This window comes from Schistocerca gregaria, chromosome 4 (genome assembly GCF_023897955.1).
Source record: "Schistocerca gregaria isolate iqSchGreg1 chromosome 4, iqSchGreg1.2, whole genome shotgun sequence".
NCBI lineage: Eukaryota > Metazoa > Arthropoda > Insecta > Orthoptera > Acrididae > Schistocerca > Schistocerca gregaria.
The window spans coordinates 632,597,058-632,617,318 of record NC_064923.1 but is presented as its reverse complement, the minus strand read 5'-3'; the positions used below and the strand labels follow the sequence as shown (position 1 = coordinate 632,617,318).

At 44.9% G+C, this 20,261-nt stretch overlaps 1 protein-coding gene across 3 annotated transcripts in view; it reads right to left on the bottom strand.

Annotated features, from left to right (window-relative positions):
* Positions 1–20,261, bottom strand: part of LOC126267249 (uncharacterized) — a 698,963-nt gene that overhangs the window by 639,935 nt on the left and 38,767 nt on the right. Inside the window, exon 1 of one of the 3 annotated variants that reach the window (XM_049972262.1) lies at positions 12,581–12,900. The exons of 1 other annotated variant lie outside the window; for it this stretch is intronic. The gene's annotated coding sequence lies outside the window, so the exon portion shown is untranslated. Of the gene's footprint in view, positions 1–12,580; positions 12,901–20,261 lie in introns of those variants that run through there. One more of the 3 variants, XM_049972263.1, reaches the window with a different exon arrangement.

Sequence of the window (20,261 nt, the reverse complement as noted above, 5' to 3'; positions counted from 1 at the left end):
ATTATGGAAGAGAGATATGAAAATGTACTGAACCCTTCATAAGAACGAACAGACCAATAAGAGTGAATACAAAAATTCAGTCACGTGTGTAGGTAAGGCAGCACGATACATATCCAGAGTTGCGAATAATTCACTATAACGTAAAATTCAACATCACGAATCAAAATACAATATAACACACATGAAACCACACAGTGACTGCAGACTATAAAAAAAATGGTTCATATGGCTCTAAGCACTATGAGACGTTACATCTGAGGTCATCAGTCCCCTGGACTTAGAACTACTTAAACCTAACTAACCTAAGGACAGCACACACATTCACGACCGAGGCAGGATTCGAACCTGAGACCATAACGGCAGCTCGGTTCCGAAATGAAGTGCCTATAACTGGCCGGCTGCAGACTATATAAAACTCCGTTCATCGTGTGCGTCAATGCAATGGCTATGCTCATATCCACATCCGATATACAGAGTAACCAAGAAATGTTGCGAAAAACTTGTAAGGGAGGTCGGGCACATCATAAGGATTGTGAATTGCATGCAATCCACGGCCGCGAACGTCAGGGGTAAGTGGTAACAGAAGTCGAAGATCGGAAAGGAAACAAGTGAGTGATTCATTTGAGGCATTTACTGGACATAATGAGTACTCATGATGTACGACATGAATGCAGCTTTTACGTTAGAACAGATGCTCAAATTTTGCACCATCAGACGTGGCATGCATACCTAACATGGGCCGAGTACTGACTGCCTGACACGCTCAAGGACACTGGGCTCTTGTTTGTAGCAATTGCGCAGACGATTCTTGCGACGAGATCTGTTTTAGTCTCCACAGGACTGCGAGACGTCAGAGATTTGTTCATTTTGGAGTGGCTGTTCGTAGGCGTTTGAACAGGTCATTCCATCATTCCCAGGTTCCCCTGCCCCCATGCTGATTGGATTCATCAAGCCTTGATTTCTTTCCACATCCACATCTACGTATATACTCCTCACGCCAACACATTGTGCTTGGCGGAGGGTAACCTGAACCACTGCTTGTCATGTACTTTCCTGTTCCACTCGAAAATGGATCGAGGCAAAAATGACTATTTGCCTTCATACGAGCCCTCATCTCTCTGATCTCATCTTCGTGGTCCTTACGCGAAATGTACGTTGACGGTGCTAGAATCGTCCTACAGTCAACCTCAAATCGCGGTTCTCTAAATTTTCTCAACAGTGGTCCTCGAAAAAAACGTTGCCATCCCTCGTGACTCTCATTAGAGTTCCCGAAGCATCTCACTAAAATGTGTACTGTCCGAACCTACGTATAACAAATTTATCAGCCCGTCTCTGAACTGCACCAATGTCTTCCTTTAATCCGACCTGGTGAGGATTCCAAACAGTCGAACGGTATAATCATCTTGGGGCTGAAGCTCTTTTTTCCGTGTTTGCTTTAATAATACGTATGTTTTGGATAGGGTCCACCTTTAGCAAAACATAATTTTGTTCTTTAGCCCAAACATGTTTCACTGCAGTTGCAGCATCTTCAGTGGGCTTTTATTTCTCCTCTGTTAAAGATAAAGAATGTTGTTTCCTGTTTGTATACATGTAACTATTAGTTTTTAAATCGTAATTACATATATTTGAAGAAATAAACACATAAATTATCAATTCATACCTTTTTACCACATGGTATGATTTTTCTGATGTGTTGTGTTTCTCCAGTGACTGTTTTGCTTCACAGTTTGTCATCTGAAACCACTTACACCTTTAAGTAGATAAATTGTTTAAGCCAAAATTACGATTTGAAATAGTTATTTCCATGCCTGAAATTAATTAATTCAATGTGTGTGTGTGTGTGTATGTGTGTGTGTGTGTGTGTGTGTGTGTGTGTGTGTGTATTTACAAAACGTTTCACTTTTTCTTTTTCCTCATCTTCATCACTGTCAAATACTATATATTGAGTTGTCACTGTCACTGTTACACTGTTTACCAGCTCTAAAAACTAACATGTCGGGCAGCGGAACAGGTGAAGGTGTAAAAACAAGATGACTGACAGTGGGACTGTTGAAGGTGTTCCTGGCGGTTGTTCTGAATCTTTGAGAGGTGTCTGTGAATTTGTGTGTGTGCATGTGCATGTGCGGCGTGTGAAAAGGGGAGAGAGAGAGAGAGAGAATTTTTTTGTGGTTTTAGGGCGCACAACTACAATGGTCATTAGCGCCCTGACTAATTTAGGAATGTACCGAGAGGCACAAGGTTGAAACAGCAACTAAAAGGGACAACGCTATAAAAGACGTATTAACAGACATAGGATTAAAAAACTACAGCATAATCAAACGTCCTTAGACAGGTGTGTCAAGTTGATAAAACGAAGAACGCGAGCAGCAGCTCCTGGGTCATCCGGTAAAATGGCATCCAGAGTACATGGCAGGCCAAGATCAAGACGCAGCGTAGTAAAATCCGGACAGAACGTTAAAATGTGGCGGACCGTCAGCAATTGCCCACATGGACAGAACGGCGCCGACGCTGCCGTCAGCAGATGGCGATTGGCTGAACTGGCAGTGTCCAATTCGTAGCCGGGCCAAAACGACCTCCTCCTCCCGCCGAAAAGGACGTGAGGAGGACGTCCAAGCTACGGGAAGAGGTTTCAAGGCCCGAAGCTTGTTGTCCCTAAGTGTAGCCCAAGGGGCATGCCACAGCGATAAAATGCGCCGACAAATGATGGTGCTACAATCTGATGAAGGGACACAACAAGAAGCCGGCCGAAGCTGGAGGACCGCAGCCTTGCCCGCGCCATCTGCAGCTTCGTTCCCAGGGATACCGACATGGCCAGGAACCCACATAAAGTAACTGGAGACCCGTCGTCCACCAGCTGCTGAAGAGAGCGTTGGATCCAGTGCACGAAAGGGTGAACCGGATACGGATCACTGAGGCTCTGGATGGCGCTCAGAGAATCGGAGCAGATGACATAAGCAGAATGTCGGTGGCGGCAGACGTAAAGAACAGCCTGGTAGAGGGCAAAGAGCTCAGCTGTGAAGACTGAACAATGGCCATGTAGCCGGTATTTGAAACATTGTGCACCGACAATAAAATAACACCCGACCCCGTCATTGGTCGTAGAGCCATCTGTATAAATGAAGGTCATATTAATGAACTTCGAACGAAGTTCGACAAAACGGGAGTGGTATACTGAACCGGGGGTAACCTCCTTTGGGAGCGAGCGGAGGTCAAGGTGAACGCGAACCTGAGCCTGGAGCCAAGGTGGCGTGTGGCTCTCGCCCACTCTAAAGGTTGCAGGGAGTGAAAAATCAAGGTGTTGAAGGAGGCGACGACAGCGAACTCCAGGGGGTAGCAGGGCAGAGACATACAACCCGTATTGACGGTCGAGAGAGTCGTCAAAAAAGGAACGATACGATGGGTGGTCGGGCATTGACAGAAGCCGACAGGCGTAAGACAAAGCAGCATATCGCGCCGGTAGGTGAGTGGCAATTCACCGGCTTCAGCTTGAAGACTCTCGACGGGACTAGTATAAAACGCTCCGATCGCAAGCCGTAAACCCCGATGTTGTATGGAGTTGAGGCGGCGTAAGATGGACGGCCGTGCAGAGGAGTATACAAAGCACCCATAATCCAGCTTGGAGCGGACGATCCACCGATATAGGCGAAGTAGGACGGTTCGATCCGCTCCCCACGTCGTGCCACTGAGAACACGGAGGACATTTAGAGAACGGGTACAACGGGCAGCCAAATATGACACATGTGGAGACCAACTAAAGTTTCCTGTTAAATGTAAGACCTAAAAATTTTTTTGTCTCCACGAATGGGAGAGCAACGGGGCCGAGTCGTAAGGACGGTGGGAGAAACTCTTTGTAGCGCCAGAAGTTAATACAGACCGTTTTCTCGGCAGAAAAACGGAAGCCATTGGCGACACTCCAGGAGTAAAGACAGTCAAGAGAACGCTGAAGAGAGCGCTCCAGGAAACATGTACGCTGCGCGCTGCAATAGATGGTAAAATCGTCCACGAAAAGGGAGCCTGATACATCATCTGGGAGGCAATCCATTATTGGATAGATCGCTATGGCGAAGAGAGCGACGCTCAAAACGGAGCCCTGTGGCACCCCATTTTCCTGGCGAAAGGTGTCTGACAGGACAGAACCCACACGTACCCTGAACTGTCGATCCATTAAAAAGGAACGAATAAAAAGAGGGAGGCGACCGCGAAAGCCCCATGTATGCATGGTGCGGAGAATGCCCGCCCTCCAACAGGTGTCGTAAGCCTTCTCCAAATCAAAGAACACAGCCGCGGTCGGGCGCTTCCGCAAGAAGTTATTCATAATGAAGGTCGACAGGGTAACCAGATGGTCAACAGCATAGCGGCGCCTACGAAATCCACATTGTACATTGGTAAGTAGGCGTCGAGATTCGAGCAGCCAAACCAACCGAGAGTTAACCATTCGCTCCATCACCTTACAGACACAGCTGGTAAGCGAGATGGGTCGATAACTGGAAGGCAAGTGCTTGTCCTTCCCCGGCTTAGGAATCGGTACAACAATAGACTCGCGCCAGCATGCGGGAACATGTCCCTCAATCCAGATGCGATTGTAAGTACGAAGAAGGAAACCTTTACCCGCAGGAGAAAGGTTCTTCAGCATCTGAATATGAATAGAATCAGGCCCCGGGGCAGAGGACCGTGACCGGGCAAGTGCATTTTCGAGTTCCCGCATGGTGAATGGGGCATTGTAGTTTTCACAATTCGAGGAGTGGAAATTAGGTGGCCGAGCCTCCTCTGCCTGTTTTCGGGGGAGGAAGGCAGGGGGGTAATGAGTGGAGCTCGAAACCTCTGCGAAAAAGCGGCCGAAGGCATTGGAGACATCCTCAGGGGCCACAAGGACGTCATTCGCGACCGTCAAGCCAGAAACTGGTGAGGGGACCTTAGTGCCAGATAGCCGGCGCAGGCTACCCCATACAACAGAAGGAGTAAAACTGTTGAAGGTGCTTGTGAAAGCAGCCAAGCTGGCTTTCTTGCTTTCTTTAAAAATACGACGACACTGCGCACGTAATCGTTTGTAATTGATACAATTCGCTACTGTAGGGTGGCGTTTAAAGGTGCGTAATGCACGTCGACGAGCACGTAAGGCGTCTCTGTATGCTGCGGTCCACCAGGGGACCGGTACAGGGCGTGGAGAAGAAGTAGTGTGAGGGATGGAATATTCAGCAGCAGTGAGAATGACTTCCGTGAGGTGTGCGGCCTGACTATCGCAGCTTGTGAAGGTTTGATCCTGAAAGGTCGCCCTGGAAGTGAAGAGCCCCCAGTCTGCTTTGGAGATGTTCCAACTAGTTGAGCATGGAGAGGGGGTATGATGCAGGAGATGGATAACACACGGGAAGTGGTCGCTCGAATATGTATCAGAAAGCGCATACCACTCAAACTGGCGTGCAAGTTGGGTAGTACATACAGAGAGGTCTAAATAGGAATAGGTGTGACAGGTGTCTGAAAGGAAAGTAGGGGCGCCAGTATTGAGGCAGACAAGATTGAGCTGGTTGAAAACGTTTGCTAACAGGGAGCCCCTCGGACAGGATGCTGGAGAGCCCCAAAGAGGATGATGAGCATTGAAGTCTCCAGTTAACAAAAATGGTGCAGGGAGCTGAGCAATAATTTGCAGCATGTCTACCCTGGTAACGGTAGATGACGATGGAGTGTAAACGGTACAGATGGAAAATGTAAAAGTGGGGAGAGTAATGCGGACGGCAACTTCCTGCAGGCCGGTGTGCAATGTGATGGGATCATAGTAGATATCATCCCGGACCAGCAACATAACCTCTCCATGAGCCGGAATACCTGCCACAGGGGGTAAGTCAAAACGCTCAGAGGTGTAGTGTGCCAAGGCAATTTGATCGCATGGGCGTAGCTTCGTTTCCTGGTGGGCTACGACGAGCGGACGGTGCGAGCGGAGCAGCAATTTCAAGTCCTCTCGGTTGGAACGAATGCTGCGAATATTCCAGTGAAAAAGTGCCATCGTGGAAGAAGAGGATGCAAGAAGGGGTCATCTCGAAGGCCGCTGAGGGCCCGGCTTCGAGCGAGCATTGCCGCCGCTAGCAGGAGGCGGACAGTCAGCGTCCATTTGTCCTATAGGTTCATCTTGTTAAGATAGCCGGAGCTTCCTCCGCTGGTGAACGGCCAGATGTTCGGCTACCAGCGGTGCGGCCAGGCGAAACGGATGACGGCCTGGGGCGGCAACCGCTGGGGGGCGCAGGAAGAGAAATGCGCCGTGGCGGGGAAGGAGAACTGTGCTTCCTATGATCCTTCTTGGAAGGCCGTTTTGTGGAAGGATTGGTCGATGGCTGAGGGTTAGAGGTACGTAGAAGGTCTGCACGAGACGGTTCTTTCTTGAAGGCCCGTGCTTCTGACTTCTGGGTCTTCGTCCTGGCAGAAGCTGATGAAAGTGCTTATGTCGGAGGGGCGACGGGAGGAAGAGGATACGTCGACCGGGCGATCTTAGCACTGGCCGAACGTAGTTCTGAAGGTCAGATCGCATGTCTGCGTCGCCACCTCCCTGGTAGTCCAAGGAGAGGCGAGGACAGTACTGTACTTCCCCGCTGGGAGCAACGTGGGCTTCCTGCTAGCGAATAGCTTGCGAGCAGCCGAGGTGGAGACTTTCTCTTTGACCTGAATTTCTTGGATACAGCGTTCTTCCTTGTAGACGGGACAGTCGCGGGAGGACGCTGCATGGTCACCGCGACAGTTCACACAACGAGGAGACGGAGGTGGACAGTCACCCTCATGGGCATCCCTGCCACAAGTCACACATGTAGCCGCATTGGAACAAGAATGGCTAGTGTGATTGAAACGCTGACACTGGTAGCAGCGCGTAGGTGTCGGGACATAGGGGCGAACAGAAATAACCTCATAGCCCGCCTTGATGCGTGACGGCAGCTGAACACTGTCGAAGGTCAAGAAAAGTGTCCGGGTCGGTACAACGTCATTGTTGACCTTTTTCAAGACCCTATGGACAGCCGTCAGGCCCTGCTCAGCGAGGAAAGACTGAATCTCCTCGTCAGTCAATCCGTCGAGTGATCTAGTATAGACCACTCCACGAGACGAATTCAAAGTGCGGTGAGCCTGCACCCGGACAGGGAACGAGTACAGGAGTGTGGCCCGAAGCAGTTTTTGTGCCTGAAAGGCGCTCTCAGTTTCTAGTAACAAGGTACCATTACGCAACCTGGTACAAGACTTGACAGATCCGGCTATGGCATCTACGCCCTTCTGGATAGAGGAAAAATCCTTTCCGTGCTCAGATCGCGAAACTACAAGGAACTGTGTGGCAGGCGGTAGTACTTTTGTCACTGGTGGCTGGTCAAGTTTCCGTTTGTGGGCAGAAGTGGAGAGAGAAGAAGAAGAGAAATCCATTGCAGAGGAATCCCCCATGATTGCCATCGTCTCCGATGGCGCGCTCCTTCCTTGTGGGGACCCTCTCAGAGGGCACTCCCGCCTTAGGTGATTGTTCACACCTCAGGTCACACCTCCCGAGGAACGGACGGAGGGACCAATCGGCATGGTCGGAAGGTGTCAGCTCAGGCAATCACCCCTCCCTGGGCCTGGCCTTTACCAGGGGGTACGTGCGTGCCTTACTTGTCTACCCAGGGCGGGGAGTTACGCGTTACCCCGTCACCGGCTACGCGTGCGTACGCGTGGGTCGGCCTTCAGGCATGCACAGGGAGGAAGGAAGAAGAGGAAAAAGAAAGGAGAGAGGGAAAGAAAGAACATACTGTCTCAAACGCCGAAGCGGAGACCAGAGAAGGAGAAGAAGGCAAGGAGAAGAAGGCAAGGAGAAGAGTAAGTAAGACAGTGAGATGGAGAAGAACAAAGAAAGGAACCAACCAAAGGAAGGAAGAAACCAGAAGAAGTGAAAACCAAAATGAACGCAAATATAGGTCGTGAAACCGTCCGTCTCCGGACACAGGCGCTAACTACCCCCTTGAGGGGGAGGGACTCCTTTTAGTTGCCTCTTACGACAGGCAGGAATACCTCGGGCCTATTTTAACCCCCGGACCCGCAGGGGGGGGGGGGGGGGGGGGAGAGAGAATGTGTAAGTGGTTGCAATGACAAACTGTGGAACAAAACAATCACTGTAGAATCACAATACATCAGAAAAACCACACCATGTGGTAAAAAGGTATGAATTCATAGTTTGTGTGTTTTTTCAAATATCTGTAATTACGATTTAAAAACTAATAGTTACAAGTATACAAACAGTAAAGAACGCTCTTTATCTTTAACAGAGGAGAAATAAAAGCCCAGTGAAGATGCTGGAACTGCAGTGAAACATGTTTGGGTTAAATACAAAATTGTGTTTTTCTAAAAGTGGACCCTATCCAAATTCATAGTCGAACGGTACTCAACAATGAGTCACACTAGTCTCCTACATGCGGTCTCCTTTACAGATAAACCACACTTTCCTAAAATTCTCCCAATGAACCAAACTCAACCGTTCGCCTTCCCTGCTACAATAGTTACTTGCTCATTTCATTTCATACTCCATTGCAACTAACGCCCAGTTATTTAATCGACGTTACTGTGTTAAGCAGCGCACTGCAAATGCTGTACTCTAACATTATGGGTGTGTATTTCACACTCATCTGCATTAACTTACTTTTTTCTGCATTCACAGTTAGCTGCCACTCATCTCACCAACTAGAAATTTTGTCAAAGTTATGATGTATCCTTCTACGGTCATTCAACTACACCTTCCCATACAACACAGCATCATCGGCAAACAGCCAGAAACTGCTGCTTACCCTGTGTGCCGGATCATTTATGCATACAGACAGTAACAGTGGTCCTGTCACACTTCCCTGGGGCACTCCTGACGATATCCTTGTGTCTGATGAACATTCGCTGTCGAGGACTAAGTACGAGGTTCTGTTACTTCAGGGCCTAAGCAAGTCTGTGTTTGCAATGCGAATGATGTCAGACATAGGAGGTATAAATGTAAAAAATCTGACTTATTTTGCTTATTTTCACTCCATTATGTCATATGGTATCGTATTTTGGGGTAACTCCACAAAATGAAAAAAAATTGTAGTTCAGAAGCGTATAATAAGAGTGATATGTATTGTAAATCCAAGAACATGATGTCGAAACCTAACCAAAGAATTGGGCATACTAACCACAGCTTCTCAGTATATTTATTCGTAATGAAGTTTGTTGTAAATAATACATCTCTTTTTCCAACTAACTGCTTAGTACACAGTACCAGCACTAGGAATAAGAACCATGTACATACAGATTTAAAATCACTTACTCTTGCCCATAAAGGAGTCCAGTATTCAGCAACGCATATTTTCAGTAAGTTACCAGCAAACATTAAGAGTTTAGTTTCAGACAAGGCACAATTTAAACGTAATTTAAAAGAATTTTTGGTGGCCAGCTCCTTCTATTCCATCCATGAATTTCTCAACAAGTTCAGTAGACCATTTTAACGAAAATTTATTATATTTTAATTTTTGACAATACTTGGTTGTAATAGCCAAGTAACTACCTACTGCGTGAAAGATGGGTGTGTGGAAGGCACATGTAAGTGTTAAGTCTGTAAATAGTGGAAGTTTAATTTTAAATCTTTTAGATAATTTGACTGTTTTTAACTGATGATAATTGAAATGAATAATTTAATTTTTGACAATAATTAGTTGTAATACCCAAGTAACTAGCTACTGTGTGAATAATGGATTTAATGAAAGCAGATGTAAGTATTAAACTTGTAAATGTTAGAAGTTTAACTTTAATTCATGCACATAATTTTACTGTTTATTGACTGAGGATCGTTAAAATTAATGAAACTCAAGTTTTTCTAATTACATTTTTGTAAGTGTTTATCTGACATTTTCCACACCCAGGAGGATCCCCTCTTTTGTGGGTCTATGGAATGAATAATTAATCTAATCTACGAATTGAATTCTTCGAGCCACCAACATACCTGGGAACCTACTCCGTATGCTTGTACCCTCGTTGACAGTCGGAAGTGCGGCACCGTGGCAAATGCTTTTCGGAAATCTAGGAATATGGAATTCACGGGTTGCCCATCATCCATAGTTGGCAGAATCTTGTTTGAGAAAAGGGCAAGCTGAGTATCGCATGAGCGATGCTCTCTAAAACCGTGCTGATTTGTGAACAGATGCTTCTCCCTCTGAAGGAAATTTCTGTGGGGAGCCACGAAATCTCCCATGTATCGCTATTCTGTGGATTCTAAAATGGATATCACAATAGGAATAATGTGTGCAACTGCTACAATCAAAGAAACCATCGGTGCCTTCGAGCGTGTCTGGCAGTCAGTACTCCGTCGGTGTCAGGCATGCGTGGCTCCTGATGGTGCAGAGTTCTAGCGTCTGCTGTAACATTACAGAGCTGTATTCACCTCGTACACCATGTGTACCAAATACTTAGTATGCCGATGCTTGTAGAGAACGTTTACGATCTCCTAAGTGCAAAGTACAAGATTCGTGATTATTTACTCGTGTTTTCACTTAACTGTGTGGGACTGCTGCAGTGCCCAGTAGCGATATTTCATTTGAATATGCAAATGAACAGATAGCAGAAGAAGTAGAAGACACTTACCTGCTGATACAACCTAGTCCTTCAACAAGCACAAGCAGGATTTCTACACTTATTAGTGTTCCATATGCAAGGATGTGGCAGACATTACGTATGCGTGGTATCTATCCTTATTTACAGTGGATTTAACACATTCAAAAAGGAAATGAAGGTAGGCAATTGCTATTTTGTAATTAGCTAATTACAAATCGCCGAGTAATCCCATTAATACTGTTTACTGATGATACAGTTTGCAGCCATAACGGTATCAGTAACAGTAATAACACAAATCGGTGGTCCCACTGTAACCTCCCCCTTTACTATTGGTGTTTGTCTTACCTAACTGCAAATCGCCGAAGAATCCAATTAATACTGTTTATTGATAACGCAGTTTCAATCGTGGCGCTATCTGTAACAGCAAAAACTCAAATCTGTGGCACAACTGTAACCTCCCCCCCCCCCCCCCTTACCAATCTGTTAGTGCGATAATATGGCCGTGATTGCGTATGCCAAATGAATTTAATTTTGCACAAGGCTCTCATCTCCTAAGAAAATTTGACCGATTAGTGGAGAGAAGTGTACAACAAGTTGTTCTAATGAGCAACCTATTCCACTCTTGCACTTTACACTTATATGGATTTTTGCTTAATACTTAAAATGGAAAGGGGTACCGAATGACTCAATGAGTCCACAGCAAATCTGACTGAAATAATTAATTAATAAAGTCGCCAGCCAATTTGGGCAACGTCTGCCCGATATCTGATCAATGATGCGCACAGCAATGAATACGTACTTGTTTTGTTGCACGTGTGGCAACATAAGATCTACAAACGTTTCTGACAACTCAGCACGTTACGAAACAATGAACAAAGAAAGCGAAAGTCAGTCCTCAGATATATTAATATAGACAAGATATTTGAAACTCGTTGTTGAAAAGTCAATGATTTACTCGAGATAGCTATTTTGTTGCGACAATAATCTACGTAAACTGACATTAACGTTTATTTATGTGAACTAGTTTCCTAGATATGGCAAGCAACGTACTTTGAGTAGAACATTTATGGACATTTACTGGCCGGCCGTTGTGGCCAAGCGGTTCTAGGCGCTTCAGTCTGGAACCGCGCGACCGCTACGGTCGCAGGTTCGAATCCTGCCTCGGCCGTGGATGTGTGTGGTGTCCTTAGGTTAGTTAGGTTTAAGTAGTTCTAAGTACTAGGGGACTGATGACCGCAGATGTTAAGTCCCATAGTGCTCAGCCCTTTTCAACCATTTTGATCATTTACTGGGTCAAATAAGCAACTCTCTGCTTACAACAGACTGACAACGCCGAAATACGAACCATTCCAGTACATAATAGCATTATTACAACAGACACAGATATGAAACACGTGAACTTGGATCTGAAATTGCCAGAGTTACTTTAATTTTATGTTACGTTACTTTGCTTTGTTTTTACTCAGTTAGCAAGAATGACTTTGTCACTAAATACGTATTATGAAATAACACTGTTAACTTATAGAGTTAATTTAATTACTTTCTGTTGTCTTTTAGTAAACAAACAAAACTGGCAACGTAGTCTTCTTATATTTTTCTTTTAACTCATTGTCGGGCGTCGCGTAATCTCATCATACCAATGCTACTCTAACACATGTAAGGTTAACTATTATTGAGCGCCAACGTCAGTAGGTAAGGAGTCTACACGAAGCTTCCAACGCTTCTGACATGTGTTACCCAGTCCTGAGTGCTTCGGATACTTCACAAGCGACTTTTTTTTATTTTTTACTTCCATGAAGAAATTTACTTAGGCATTAAGTCGTTGACTGTTTAAACACTCAGGTATTCATTCAATAACTGGACAGAAATGGAACCCTAAGTAGGTGACAATGAGTGGGGATAATGATAAGATCTGAGATTTACAGTTTTTACGTACAAAACTTATTGGAATAAAATTCCCTGACAATGACACTGGGCAATGCCTCAAAGATTCTAATGTGAACGAAAATAAAACAACCTTACAGTTCGATGCAGATGTGAAGTCGTGGTCTTCGTTGCCGTCTAGAATGCTTCTACTGCTCTATGTAATACTGCAGGCACACTTTGATTCGCATTGACCAGTTACAGGACAGGATCTCGATGTTATTGGAGTCTCTTACATCTGCCCACTCTCGTCAGGGCTCGGTAGTAACAACTGAGTCACACACACGGGTCCGACAGTGCACGCCACTGGCCCGTCTTCCCTATTACGTCTCGCGACCAAGTAACTCTGCGCGCTTTGCTGTGACGTCACACTCGCGTTCCGAGACAGCGCTGCTATACAAGTCTTTACTTTCTGCCGACGATATCGCTTTTCCTAACTTTCCTAACGGCATTAACCCAGAGCAAATACATCATAATGCAAAATCATTTATACAGGTTACGGGACTTATCACATTTCTAACTAACAATATTATTTAAAAATTTACAGAATAAAACAAGTACATCATGTATTTACAATGAACACAATAGGCAAAAATTTTAGGCAGCACATCTCTGTTATAGTAATACACAACGAAAATCCACATGCCTTTGTAAAGATACATTTTCAAGAACACCTCTCTGTACATGTTTGGTAAGGTGTGGTAGGCAATCAGTCGACTAGGATCCCATTATCTAGACTTTCTTGACAACGAGCTTCTAGCATTATTAGAAGAGGTTCCCGTGGCTTAAGAATTCTAGCATCGTGGGGCCCCTGCACATTCTATTTGTGAGGTCACATTCGAGTTGTGAGGTGACACACTAAATGTTTCGGCATAAATGGTCTCATTTCTTAGTCATTAAAGTCCCCAGACATACTCATTTCGATTTTTGCCCAGGGGAATGGTTGAAAACGAAACGTACAAAGAAAAAATTAATCACAAGAGGTGAACTGATCGTAAGGGTTTTGAACAGTGCTAGTCTCATAAAAAAAAGTTGGCTCAGAAGAACTTAACCGTGGTGTTGACAAAAGAGTTGTAAAGTGCACGGGAAATGGAGGTACATAGGGTGATTCAGCTGCCCCTATTAATAGGTTTTATCAAATTCGCAACGCCTTCAAAAACAACGCTCAAGATTTTTATATTCACTCACTCGCTACACGCAGACTATTAGTTCACAGAAACAATGAAAAGGACTTTTTGTAAGAAATTTAATGTACTTAAATTTTGTACCGGGATATGTTTTCGCTGGAGGCCATGGTTTTCGTGTTGCCCACGAAAAACGCGTTTCAGGGTCACTCATTTTTTCTGTAAGAATATTAATTTGTAGGTAGCGATCGAGTAAAAGAAAAATCGTGCGAATGGTACTATTTCAGGCATTGCGGGTTGCCTCAAACCATGGATAGGAGCAACTGAATCATCCCCTATTCTTATTCTTTTGGTAGACATACCGTTTACAAAAGAAAGAAAATTTTAACTGTTCAAAGAGACACACAGAACAAGGTGGCACAGTGGTTAGCACACTTGGAATCGCATTTGGGAGGACAACAGTTAGAAACCGCATCTCGCCATCCTGACTTAGGTTTTCTGTGTTGTCCCTAAATCGCTTCAGGCAAGTGCTGGGATGGTTCCTTTGAAAGGACATGGCCGACTTCTTGCCCCTTCCTTCCCTAATCTGTTAGGATCAATTACCTCGCTGTTTGGTCCCCTCCTCCCAAACCAGCCAACCAATCAATCTGAATATGTTATTCTCACACAGGTACATCACATTACGCACAAAATCCCGATTTGTTGCTGGGAAGATACGAGAAAGAATTCATCTCCTCGTAAAATACGGGCAACTTATAATGACATGTGAACGACATGTTGCCAAGAGTGACAGTGTGCACAATCTCGTATGACGTCAAGCTTCACCTATCGCTGAAGTAGCTGAAGACATCACAACAGCTTCGGCAGATTGCCCACACTTGTCGCTAGCTTTTGCAGACATACAGAAACACTAGAAATTCCCTTCACATTTCACGATTTTATGGAATACAATTGTAGTGACAGTATTTTACATACGGGCCTGGAAAAAATAACTGGCGTTTGTAGCTCAATGTGTGAGACTGTATAACAGAAATATTTTTCATCATTTATCACTCACCGTAATTTCAATGTAGACGTTTTCGCGACTAGGATACCTAGGTGCGAGTGTGCAATTACAAGTCAAGTAATTCACGAAGCTAGGGTAGTAAACACGCCCCTGTCCGACACACAATTTTCCAAGAAAACAGTTATGTTTTTACTCTGTTTCCCTGAACTGGAAGTATGTGACAGGCTGTTTAGAAATAACTGTTGTAAGAGCTTACACAATTAAAAAAAAATATTTGTGCGAAAATATTGACATTCAAATACACTACCGAAAAAAGTCGTAGCACTAAAAAATAATTAATGTAGAGTAAAAAAAATCGGAAATACGTTTGCTTAGAACCATTTTCAAGTGATTAACATCGCAAGATCACACGTTAATGAAAGCGCGAGATCAGCCATTGCAAGTGTGAAATGCCGGTATAACCGCCAAGGTGTTGTATCAAGCATGCAAACGTGCATTAATTATGTCGAGCGCGTGCCGGATGTCAATTTGTGGGACAGAGTTCCATGCCTGTTGCACTTAGTCGGTGAACACAGGAGCGCTTAATGCTGGTTGTGGATGACGCTGGTGTTGTCGTCCGATGATGTCCCATATGTGTTCGACTGGAGACAGATCTGGTGATGGAGCAGGGCAAGGCAACATGTCGACACTCGGTAGAGCGTGTCAGGTTACAACAACAGTGTGTGGGCGAGCGTTATCCTGTTGGAAAACTCAACCTGCAATACTGTTCATGAACTACAGCACAAGAGTTTGAATCACCAAACTGCCCTCTGCAGTCAAGGTGGGATAACCTCGAGAGTGTTCCCGCTGTCAACTCAGACCGTAACTCCAGTTGTACGTCGCTTGTAACTAGCACGCAGACAGCTTGGTTGCAGGATCTCAACTGGCATCCTTCTAACCAACACACGGCCATACAACACAACAGACCTCCACCCTACACACCAATGAGCTCTCACTGGACACCACTGAAGGCGTAAATAGCGGTGGCTGGTGGTCAGTCGAGTAACCAATTTGTAACAATTCATCGTGTCACTGTAGTCCCAACGGCCGCTAAAACTACTGATGCAGATTCAGCACAATGCGCCAGAGCAACACGCCGAATACTGTGGTCTTTCCTCTCGGTAGTTCCACGTGGCCGTTGGAAGCCCCTTCTTCTTGCAGCGAACATGATCATGACCACCGCAACCAGCAAACATGTGTAGTGGCTACATTCCTGACAAGCCTTTCTGCAATATCGGAGAAGAAACATCCAGCTTCTCGTAGCCCTAATTACACGATCCCATTGAACTCAGTGAGTTATTGATAATGGCGTTTTTGTCGTCACTTTAAAAGCATCTTGACTAACTTCAACTCATCACGTGATATCTCAAAGGTAACCAAACTCACGACCGTTAAAGCATGTATTTAAAGCAAACTTGATTTCCAGCCTCATAGTGGTACAACTAGCGCCATCCCTACGCGAGTGGCACGAAATCCGAGTAGACATCATAATTCAGATTTAGAAACGTACCTACGGACTTTCTTTTAAGTCGCACAACTCCGTCTTCGTGTTGTTACTCTTTACCGTCAGTATAATTCCAGAAAAAGTATAGTACACTACTGGCCATTAAAATTGCTACACCAAGAAGGAATGCAGATGATAAACGGGTATACATTGGACAGACGTTTTCAATTGGTGAGAGATCTGGAGAATGTGCTGGCCAGGACTGCAGTCGAGCAATTTCTGTATCCAGAAAGGCCCGTACAGGACCTGCAACATGTGGTCGTGCATTATCCTGCTGAAATGTAGGGTTTCGCAGGGATCGAATGAAGGGTAGAGCCACGGGTCGTAACACATCTGAAACGTAACGTCCACTGTTCAATGTGCCGTCAATGCGAACAAGAGGTGACCGAGACGTGTAACCAATGGCACCCCATATCACGCCGGTTGGTACGCCAGTATGGTGATGACGAATACACGCTTCCAATGTGTGTTCACCGCGATGTCGCCAAACACAGATGCGACCATCATGATGCTGTAAACAGAACCTGGATTCATCCGAAAAAATGACGTTTTGCTATTCATGCACCCAGGTTCGTCGTTGAGTACACCATCGGAAGCGCCCCTGCCTGTGATTCAGCATCAAGGGTAACCGCAGCCATGGTCTCCGAGCTGATAGGTCATGCTGCTGCAAACGCCGTCGAACTGTTCGTGCATATGGTTGTTGTCTTGCAAGCGTCCCCATCTGTTGACTCAGGGATCGAGACGTGGCTGCACGATCCGTTACAGCCATGCGGATAAGATGCATATCATCTCGATTGTTAGTGATACAAGGCTGTTGGGATCCAGCACGGAGTTCCGTATTACCCTCCTGTACTCACCGATTCCATATTTTGCCAAGAGTCATCGGATCTCGACCAACGCGAGCAGCAATGTCGCGATACGATAAACCGCAATCGCGATTGGCTCCAATCTGACCTTTATCAAAGTCGGAAACGTGATGGTACGCATTTCTCCTCCTTACACAAGGCATCACAATAACGTTTGACCAGGCAACGCTGGTCAACTACTGTTTGTGTATGAGAAATCGGTTGGAAACTTTCCTCATGTCAGCACGTTGTAGGTGTCGCCAACGGCACCAACCTTGTGTGAATGCTCTGGAAAGCTAATCATTTGCATATCACAGCATCTTCTTCCTGCCGGTTAAATTTGGCGCCTGTAGCACGTCATCTTCGTGGTGTAGCAATTTTAATGGCCAGTAGTGTATATTAACACACTGACCGTCAACCGCTGTCCGTAAGAAAAACCTTAGCACTCAGTTCGCAAAATATTTTAACATTTTACCGTGTGAAGTTGTCCTATGGATCGCCCTATGGATTCCATCTATGAACGACCTGAGGCTGTAATTCAATTCCAAATGGATATGCGTGGGAAGTGGCCACTAGATCGCCGACACAAGTGACAGAAAAATAAGCAAAACTAGTGTGGTGCAAGAAGCGCAATATAGACGGATAATGTGGCTTGCAAGGCAGACCGCAAGGACAAAGTTACAAAGCTGTGCGTCATAACAGCTTCTGGCGGTGAGTCTGGCTTGCTTGAGATGTAAGTGTGCGTAAACACTGTGCCTTGCTTACGACTGATTCTCAAACAGCCTGGTGCATGAAACTAAGCAGGCTACCGTGCGATCTTCAAAGAACTCAGTACGTTGCTCTCAATGAAGAGACGTTGCAGACGATAATTAGTGTACTTCAGGTAAAAGTGATCAAAGTGCTACAGTGGGGAATCGTAATGTTTCAATCATTACCTTTAACGTCCGCCACCGGTAGCTGAGTGGTCAGCGCGACAGACTGTCAATCTAAAGGGCCCGGGTTCGATTCCCGGCTGGGTCGGAGATTTTCTCCGCTCAGGGACTGGTTGTTGTGTTGTCCTCATCATCATCATTTCATCCCCATCGACGCGCAAGTGGCCGAAGTGGCGTCAAATCGAAAGACTTGCAGGCGAACGGTCTACCCGACGGGAGGCCCTCGTCACACGACATTTTATATCACCTTTAATGAAGTTACGTAATTAATTTTTTGTTTGTTTACTGGTACATGTCTGCAAGAGGGATGAGAAAAACCGACAGGTTGAAACCGATACCAATATTTTAGTTTTGAGTAACCTATGTTTTTCGGTATTTGTTTGTTTCTGGCTATAACTGGTTGTATATGGAATGTCTGTTCTTTCGAACATAACCGAAAGAAGCGACATACTTCTATCTTGTAGCCATTATGAATGAAGACACACAAAAAAATGACTGACATTACATGCTAGTGAGTATCGATGTAACTCAATGTGAAAAGTTGAAAATGTCTGCCGGACCGGGCTTCGAACCCAGATCTCTTGCTTACTAGGCAGATGCGCTGATCACTGTGTCAGATCGTGCAGTGGTCTGTGCATCTGCCTAGTAAGCAGGAGATCTGGGTTAGAATCCCAGTCCGGCACAAATTTTCAACTTTCAACATTGATTTACATCAGTGCCCACAAACAATGTGCCCACTAACAACTAATGTCACCTTTGTGTCTTGTAACAGGCTGTTTTCATTTTTTACTAAAAACTGGAAATCAACTTTCGGAGCTAAATTTTTGTTTGTTGAAAACGAGTAATGTTTATTCGTAAAATTTCCATTTCTTTTACCTAGTGGATTATTACAGAAATTGGGAATATCTATGAGCACTATTTTAATAACAACGCCTACAGTTAGAAACTAGCAGCAAACACATGACGTGAGAATCTGTACAGCATTGCAGAGGCAACAATTTACCTGTTGCCGTGCGGCGCGGTCTATTAAACGGTAGGCCTGCACGTACAATGTATAAGGCATGCCCCCTAACTGGTCTGCATGGTAGTATCTCACAGTCGTTCTCGGGTGTCGGTTGGATTGCAGAGTGGCATCATCCCTAGTTTGGAAGTATTTTACTAAGTGCGGTAGCAATGAAGCAAAACGCTGCATTTGCCTACAAATATTAAAAATGAAAGGAGGAACAACAAACTTTAATTTCACAAGCTTTGTTTGAGAAAATGAGGTCGATTTCTGAAGCAGCCTCAACTGCAAATCGATCGTGACCTCTGAAATGTCGCTGGACGCCTCAGGATAAGTAAATAACTAAACGGGCATGGGTAAGGTGAAGGCCATTTATCAAAAGTCATTTATTACTTCACAAAAGTCTAACAATATTTTATTGCACAGATACCAAAAACACTAATAAAATAATGATTTAGGCAGTTACTCCAAAATTTCTTCAGTTAAAGCAACTGATTATTAATTAGTTACTTTAAACAAATAAAATACCCCAATTTAAGAAGGCTAACAATCAAGTAGTACAATGAAATATAAATGAAACACACGCTTAGCGCTGGACAAACAATGACAGCAAAGATTCTACAGATTACAATTCCAACACTTGGCTTGTCAAAGGGGATGCTTGACATTAACGAATATAACTTACAAGAAGTGCAGCAACATATAATTACACAAGGCTGGTATCTGACGAGCTGAGGCCCAGAAAGTACTAATATTTTATGCAATGAGACCAGGAACAATTCGCAAGGCAAATATCCATTATTTGATCAGTCAGAAAAGCCCCTTGGGTATAATCACGATACTGACGTGGACAAATAATAAAATACCATTTAACAAATTGAGCATTACACCAATATTAAAATTATTACGTTAAAACCAAGCTTCAACCGGGAAAAACATGGAGGGGGCAGGTAGGGCCGGCCAGCTTTGAGTAAGATGGTTTCGAATAACGGGCACTTCAGGTTAAATTAACGCCCGATTTCTACGAGACAGAATCTAAACTTATGAGGGATGCCATAGCAAGCCATGAGGCCGCAACGTTTCATAGGCTATGGCCCGCGCGCACGTAAACAACCGACGCAGACAGGCTACCCACAATGAAACGGTGGGTAACAGATAACACCGCGGAGCAGCGTCTACAAACGTTACGAACAGCTCGGGAAGCCGAGAGAAAGCAAATAGACATATAATTCATGCATAATAATCATAAAATATACGAAAATGCTCAAACCAAGACTATAACTCAATGTGAGCGTGGCCCTAAGCCTTACAGGTTACAACAA